The 8,537-nt window shown below is 41.4% G+C and overlaps 1 pseudogene across 1 annotated transcript; it reads left to right on the top strand.

The window, feature by feature from the left end:
- Positions 1 to 270: 270 nt before the first annotated feature.
- Positions 271 to 6,930, top strand: LOC149036708 (uncharacterized; annotated as a pseudogene). Its single transcript, XR_016181738.1, has 2 exons — positions 271 to 410; positions 2,458 to 6,930. The product of XR_016181738.1 is annotated as an uncharacterized LOC149036708 (transcript).
- The last annotated feature ends 1,607 nt before the right edge of the window (positions 6,931 to 8,537 follow it).

Raw genomic sequence — 8,537 nt, 5'->3', positions numbered from 1 at the left:
CATAAAATTAAAAGAAAAAAAAAAGGAATTGTAATTAGGAATTACATTAAGAAGTTAAAAACATGTCGCTTGAATGTATTAATATTAGCAGATTCTCTTATTACCTGGCTAAGTAAATTAAAGTCATTTACAGCATGATATGCAGTTCTTTGTTTCCTCCAGTTCCTCTTAACACTGGGGAGTCTAAGAAATAACTTATTTTTACATGTTTAATTCCATCATTGGTTATAAAAGTGTGACGTACGAAACCAAAATTCATTCGCTTGAGTTGGAACCTTCAGCCGTAAAAGCCATCACCCCATTGAGACCCTCCTTCTACTACAGTGAGCCCATAATTCTCAAATGCGACTTGTTTGGCTTTGACCGTGTAGCCTTGGAACACGAAGTTTCCCCGAATTTGGAGAAATCAGGTAAAGTTGACATCAATACTAAATTAAACGGGAAGCAAGCCTGTCAAGCTTGCAATTGTTTGTTATTTTTCGAAGAAAGGGAAGAACCCAAGCTATATAAAACTTTTATCATTCAAATAATCGCTCGGTGTTAGCGCCCTCTAGTTGCAAGTTTCTTGTAACTGTTAGAGGAAAAGAGGAAACAAAAAGTTGGGAGTTTTCAAGAGAGTGCCTTCCGCATGCGCGGATCCTACAACGTAATTGTGGTCCGGTCCATTTTCTCCAGCTCTCTCCTCTTCCCATAAGAAATATGTTAAACTATTAACTATAACTATTTTTTATCACTGAAAGTCAAGCGTAGTCCTCTCTCTGATGTCATTTGCTTGTTGCCATATTCCATTCACTGTATTTAGTACCTTCAAAGGTAAGACAAGTGATGTAGTTATTTTCGAGCAAATTACCGATCCATTCCGTCCGTTTTTTTACGTATTACAAAAATTACTATTTTGGTCTTCGATCATGCAAATCACACTCGCATGAAAATGAAAAGCTCATGAGTACAACGGGTCAGTTTTCTTGCACAGATAGCTTACCGTTTAAAGACAGAAGCTTTATTTGTACTCTCGATCTGATCGATCTCGTGATGCAAATCCAACCGTTCCAAAAGGGATGAACACTGAATCCTGACGTTTCCCGTTAAACAGGGTAAAATGTTTCATTTTTCATCCTTAGTTATTAAAGTGTGACGTATGCAAATCACACCCGCTAGAAAGTGAAAAGTTCACGAAGACCAGGAGTCGATTGTCACGCACAGATAGTTAACCGTTTAAAGAAAGAAACTTAGGTTGTGCTGTGATCGATCTTGTGATGAAAATCAAACCTTTCAAAGAGGTCAACACTAAAGTTTGACGCTCCCTATTAAAAAAAAGAATAAAAAAGAATAACACTTTTCATTTTTCATGTTCAATTACATCAGTAGTGATCATAGTGTGACGTAAAAAACCAAAATACAGTGTACTTATTGATTCAGTGGTAGGGTCGGACAGGAACTAATATTTGGCTCGCGTCAAGCGTGTCATGGTCGAGATACCCTTCACTTAAATCTTTGGATACTAGCGGCGGGTTCTACGGTACATATTTTCCTACAGGCCGTAATCTGTTTCTTCGTCTGTTAAAGCGCCAGAGTCTCGCATGAGAAGATAAGTCATGACGCTGCACGCTCAAGAAGAGAGATGTTATAATTTTCTTAGAGAAACTGAAACTTACTTATATTCACCGTAATTGCATGCATAGTATAAACGTGCTTTTCCGCTGAACGGATGCTTTATATCTCTGCTGTAAAATTGCTTTCTTCAAACCTTTATGTTTTATACAATAGATTTCAACTTCATTAGTTACGATTGTAAAGCAAACTGATGGTTTCCACAATCAAGTGATCATAACCTAAAATCAATCAATATGTTTTCAGCCAAATACTTCAGATAGGTAAGCTCATTACTTGATGATAAACTGCTAGCACAACATTTTCAAATGTTTCCAGAACGTTGTAGTAGAAGGTTTACCAATCCTTTCTTGTTTGTTGTTGTTTTTTAAGAAACCCGCGACCTTTAAAAACCCTCTAATCGATGGTGCAAGCCCGCGACGCATGACCATTAGTCAAGAGCGCGTTTTTTGTTTTTGTTTTTTTTCACTTGATAAGATGAACAAACGAAACAGCTAGATCAAAAGTCACTTGGATAACAGTTGACTTTCTTAGTGTGACAGTCACACAGTCCGTTTTCGAAAAACTGTACAGGTCAAACTTATTTGACAAGTTTTACCGAATGTGATCCGTTAATGTGCTCCAGTTGTACTTATCCACGCCTCTTCTTCACTTCTTTTTGCGTTAAGTCGATATTTTGAATTCTAACACTTTCAGCTCGTTTAAAGAAGTTTCCAGGTGTAATCGACTCAGCCCGTTTTTGTAATTCCCGTATGGGTTCCTGTTTGTAGTGACTCATTATGAATCCAGATCAGCGAATCATTTGGTTAACTTGTGTTACTAAAAGCAATGTTTCCCTAATAACAGGAGAGGATGGCAATGGAAACCAAACGACAGACGGAAGCCATGATACCTTTCATGTACATCGCCATAGTAGTTGCCCGGTTTCTGTTGAACTCACATCGCATTCAGAAAGCCATTGAGATGTTGCACGAATGTTTGATTTTGCTAAATAACACCGATCAAAACAGCAAAGACCAATTTACCTCACTACTGCTTCTAATTTACAAGAACACTTATATTGCTCTTTTCAGCGCTTATCGTAGTATCTCTGACTACATCAGTGCGGAAAGATACGGCATGAAACTGCTTGTCTTACTCAGCGAGACTGGTGACTTAGAAACAGAAGGAGATATAAGCATAGCTCTAGCAAAGGTAATTGAGATTCAAAACAGGTTTACAGATGCCAAAAAACTTTATGAAAAAGCAGTTAAAATAAAGAGACAAACTGGTGAAAAAGATGGAGAAGCAAGCGCCTGCATAAGACTCGGAAATATGTTTCATAAACTTGGCGAAAACCTAAAAGCGAAGAAGTATCTTCAGAGGGCCCTTGCCATAAGAACCCAAATTGGCGACAAAAGAGGAGAAGCATCCTGTTACGGAAACCTAGGTCTTGTGTTTGAGTCGCTCGGGCAATACAACAAGGCTAAAGAGTATCTCCAAAAAGCGCTTGTCATCAGTACTGAGATTGGCGACAGAAGAGGAGAAGCAGCTGACTACGGAAACCTAGGTACTGTGTTTCATTCGCTCGGGCAATACGACAAGGCTAAAGAGTATCTCCAAAAAGCGCTTGTCATCAAAACTGAGATTGGCGACAGAGAAGGAGTAGCAGATGTTTACGGAAACCTAGGTGCTGTGTTTCATTCGCTCGGGCAATACGACCAGGCTAAAGAGTATCTCCAAAAAGCGCTTGTCATCAAAACTGAGATTGGCGACAGAGAAGGAGTAGCAGATGTTTACAGAAACCTAGGTGCTGTGTTTCATTCGCTCGGGCAATACGACCAGGCTAAAGAGTATCTCCAAAAAGCGCTTGTCATCAGAACTGAGATTGGCGACAGAGAAGGAGTAGCAGATGCTTACAGAAACCTAGGTGCTGTGTTTCATTCGCTCGGGCAATACGACCAGGCTAAAGAGTATCTCCAAAAAGCGCTTGTCATCAGAACTGAGATTGGCGACAGAAGAGGAGAAGCAGCTGACTACGGAAACCTAGGTACTGTGTTTAAGTCGCTCGGGCAATACGACAAGGCTAAAGAGTATCTCCAAAAAGCGCTTGTCATCAGAACTGAGATTGGCGACAGAAGAGGAGAAGCAGCTGACTACGGAAACCTAGGTACTGTGTTTCAGTCGCTCGGGCAATACGACAAGACTAAAGAGTATCTCCAAAAAGCGCTTGTCATCAGAACTGAGATTGGCGACAGAAGAGGAGAAGCAGCTGACTACGGAAACCTAGGTACTGTGTTTGAGTCGCTCGGGCAATACGACAAGGCTAAAGAGTATCTCCAAAAAGCGCTTGTCATCAGAACTGAGATTGGCGACAGAAGAGGAGAAGCAGCTGACTACAGAAGCCTAGGTACTGTGTTTGAGTCGCTCGGGCAATACGACAAGACTAAAGAGTATCTCCAAAAAGCGCTTGTCATCAGAACTGAGATTGGCGACAGAAGAGGAGAAGCAGCTGACTACGGAAACCTAGGTACTGTGTTTGAGTCGCTCGGGCAATACGACAAGGCTAAAGAGTATCTCCAAAAAGCGCTTGTCATCAGAACTGAGATTGGCGACAGAAGAGGAGAAGCAGCTGACTACAGAAGCCTAGGTACTGTGTTTGAGTCGCTCGGGCAATACGACAAGGCTAAAGAGTATCTCCAAAAAGCGCTTGTCATCAAAACTGAGATTGGCGACAGAGCAGGAGTAGCAGCTGTTTACGGAAGCCTAGGTACTGTGTTTCATTCGCTCGGGCAATACGACAAGGCTAAAGAGTATCTCCAAAAAGCGCTTGTCATCAGAACTGAGATTGGCGACAGAGCAGGAGTAGCAACTGTTTACGGAAACCTAGGTACTGTGTTTGAGTCGCTCGGGCAATACGACAAGGCTAAAGAGTATCTCCAAAAAGCACTTGTCATCAAAACTGAGATTCGCGACAGAGCAGGAGTAGCAGCTGTTTACGGAAACCTAGGTGCTGTGTTTCATTCGCTCGGAAAATACGACAAGGCTAAAGAGTATCTCCAAAAAGCGCTTGTCATCAGAACTGAGATTGGCGACAGAAGAGGAGAAGCAGCTGACTACGGAAACCTAGGTACTATGTTTCATTCGCTCGGGCAATACGACAAAGCTAAAGAGTATCTCCAAAAAGCGCTTGTCATCAAAACTGAGATTGGCAACAGAAGAGGAGAAGCGACTGACTACGGAAGCCTAGGTACTGTGTTTAACTCGCTCGGGCAATACGACAAGGCTAAAGAGTATCTCCAAAAAGCGCTTGTCATCAGAACTGAGATTGGCGACAGAGCAGGAGTAGCAGCTGTTTACGGAAGCCTAGGTACTGTGTTTGAGTCGCTCGGGCAATACGACAAGGCTAAAGAGTATCTCCAAAAAGCGCTTGTCATCAGAACTGAGATTGGCGACAGAAGAGGAGAGGTATCATGCTACGGAAACCTAGGTAGTGTGTTTATGTCGCTCGGGCAATACGACAAGGCTAAAGAGTATCTCCAAAAAGCGCTTGTCATCAGAACTGAGATTGGCGACAGAAGAGGAGAAGCAGCTGACTACGGAAACCTAGGTGCTGTGTTTCATTCGCTCGGGTAATACGACCAGGCTAAAGAGTATCTCCAAAAAGCGCTTGTCATCAGAACTGAAATTGGTGATAAGGAAGGGGAGGCAGCAGATCTTGCAAATCTTGGAATTATGTCCAGAACTGTTGGAGATTTTGAAGCTTCGGAAGTATGCTTGGAGAAAGCTTTATTCATATCCAGAGATATTGGAAATAGAAGACGAGCGTTCCAAATTCTTCAAGAATACGCTATTTTGTATCTTTTTCAAAATAAAGTCGAGGACTCCCTCTCGTGTCTTCAACTTTGCATTGAAAAGTATGAGGAGCTCAGATCTTTCTTGGGCGCCAATGATCAGTTCAAAACATCATTTCTGGAGCACTCAGGAATATTTCCCTACAAGCTGCTTTGCACTCTGCTTTGTGACACCGGAAAAACTCGTGATGCTCTTTATGTTGAGGAGTTGGGTCGAGCTAGAGGCCTATCGGACTTGATGGCAGAGAAGTACTCGGTTGAAACGCACATCTCTGCTAATCCCCAATCTTGGTTTGGCATTGAAAACATTTTTAGAGAGAAAAACAACTGTACTTGTCTGTACATTTCTTATTTTTGCAATCATCTGCATTTGTGGATCTTGAAAACAGGTGGAGTCCTTCACTATAAAGGAATATCACTAGAAGAGATTCTAGTTCAAGCTGGGTTGCCCAAAGACTTGCCTCTGAGTGAATTTTTGGCCGATAAATTCCGGAGTCTCGGTATTTTGCCCATTGAAGATTGTGAAGATCGGTCTTTAAATATGGTTGAATTGCAACCTCTCTCCCCCGAACAAAAGAGCTCAGCAAGATTGCGACTCCTGGAGGAGGGTGAGGACGAGAAAGTCATTTCAAGTCTATCTTTGTGCTACAAATTGTTTATTGCCCCCGTTTATCATTTGTTTGAGGAGCCTGAAGTGATTATTGTTCCTGACCGCAATTTGTACAAAGTTCCCTTTGCTGCCCTGAGTGAAAAGGAGGGAGCCGAATACCTGTCGGAGACTCATAGGATCCGTGTCATTCCTTCTTTGACGACACTCAAGACCATTCAAGATAGTCCAGAAGACTATCATAGCAATACTGGTGCCTTGATAATAGGCAATCCCAAGGTTGATGGGCTGCTGCCATTGCCAGGTGCAAGAAAGGAAGCGGAGATGGTCGGACGACTGGTGGGCGTTCCCCCCCTGGTTGAAGAGGAAGCAACGAAACAGGCAGTAATTGAGCGGATAAGTTCAGTGAGCCTAATACATTTTGCTGCCCATGGTAACGCCGAAAGGGGAGAAATTGCCCTCTCCCCCATTCCTTCTGCCAACAGTCGAAACGCTGTCCCACAGGAAGCTTACATGTTGACGATGGCTGATGTCTCACGAGTGAAAGTCAGAGCCAAACTGGTGGTACTTAGCTGCTGTCACAGTGGAAGCGGAGAGATAACAGCCGAGGGAGTTATAGGAATTGCCCGTGCGTTCTTAGGATCCGGTGCTCGCTCGGTGTTGGTTGCGCTGTGGGCCATTTCAGACTCAGCAACAGAGAAGCTGATGAGTCGGTTCTACGAACACCTTGTTGAAGGAGAAAGTGCCAGTGAATCCCTTCATCAGGCCATGAAGTGGATGAGAAAAAACGGCTTGATCAATGTGTCTGAGTGGGCTTCGTTTACGCTGATTGGAGATGATGTTAAGTTTGAGTTTACAAGCAGAGGTAAGACTCGGTGAGAACAGGTATTTCATAAATTAAAGTTAAATTAGAATTGAAGCTGGCTATGACTTACTGGTCGCTGACTGTCGGCGGGGATCCTTTGTTACCTTGAACATCAAGGCTAGTTTAATATATACCTATATATATATATTTTTTTTCGAAAAGTTACTATAGACGCTCTCTGCCAATCAGATACAAGTGTTTTCCATATACATTTTACATATTGTGCTTGGTATAATTGTATTTGCGTTATATCCTAAATATTAATTGAGTTATTAATAAATTGTTGTTTTTCGCTTTTTCACAGGAAAACAGACCCTGACAAAGTAAATAATGAGAGTTACTTGAAGGAAACAGAGCTAAAAGAATTTTAGATGGATAAATTAAATAGAAACAAGTAGAGACAATACTCTATCTGTTATTTCATTGACGTTGAAAAAAAAAGAGCTATCCTAAATTAGGGTACGCAAGGCTTTTAAAGAAAGCGAAATCAGTAAAGTAGTTAGGTGTAAAACGAACCACTAAAATCTGGTTTGATTTTTTTTAAGGCTTTTGTAAGATTTAACTGACAAAACATGTAATTTCTGACGTTTGAGGGACATGAGAACGAATTAGTCAGAAATTTATATTCTGAGGCAAGTTGAATAGGTTCGCGTGGCAACAAGGTAGTTTCGGATTATTTAAGCGTTTCGCGGGAAAATTAAGTCATTCTACGTCGGTCAGTCTTAGGTTTGACTACTCTCTTTTTTTTTTCTTTTTTCATTTAATGTAATTTTGTTTTACAACTCTCTGTAAAATATCACTGCTTTCATTGAATTTTCTGTGTGATTAGTAGTGTGACTAGGTTTATTTTAGTTACCCTTTCCTCGGGGTATAGTGCTGCTGCATTAGATGACGAATACGTTTCTACATATTTTTTGGCCACTTCTAAAGAGTGGTTTTTTAGTGGTTTTTCGTATCTGGCGTAGCACAGCCTATTTTTGTATAACCCTTCAGTTTCAGTGAATACTTGCAGTACATTGAAGATTGTAGTAGGATGTGTAGACTACAAGATTGGGTGACTCATCCTAAATAAACTTTGACATTGAATATCTCGCCTGAAAGTAGTCAGAATCTTAAATATTTGAGGAATGATTTTGATGAAGCATCTCAAAAAGAATCCTTGCCAACTTTAGATCTCTGATGCTAGGACTATCCTTCCTGTCATTCCACAGCTTGAGATTTTTCGTGTGCTCCGTGGCTTTAGGCCCTCCATGTGAAGGAACGCGAGATACCATTGATGGTTTTAGTTACAAACAAAATTTCTCAAGAAAATTGCTAGAAACCGTTACACAACTACCCAGAATAAATCACTGATGATTTCAGAACCCCTCCACGACAATTTAGAGCTCAAAATATATTTGAGAGTCTGTCCAAGAGAGGATCGGGCAGGCGTGATACATGCCATCACACCGATTGCTTTCAAACTTTCACAGTTTATTAGGATCATTAAGTTATTCGAGAATCCTGAGTAGTTCGGGCTCCCAGTTAATTATCCCTGGGGTATTAGAGCCCCCATATCAAATCCCTGGGCTAAAAGGCTGAAATTAGCTCGAAAAATGCACTTCCTAAAAATATCTCTCAC

Source organism: Pocillopora damicornis, chromosome 12 (assembly GCF_964200805.1).
Source record: "Pocillopora damicornis chromosome 12, jaPocDami1.2, whole genome shotgun sequence".
In the NCBI taxonomy this organism is placed as follows: domain Eukaryota; kingdom Metazoa; phylum Cnidaria; class Anthozoa; order Scleractinia; family Pocilloporidae; genus Pocillopora; species Pocillopora damicornis.
The sequence above is the reverse complement of the archived record's forward strand: the minus strand, read 5'-3'. Positions and strand labels throughout refer to the sequence as shown.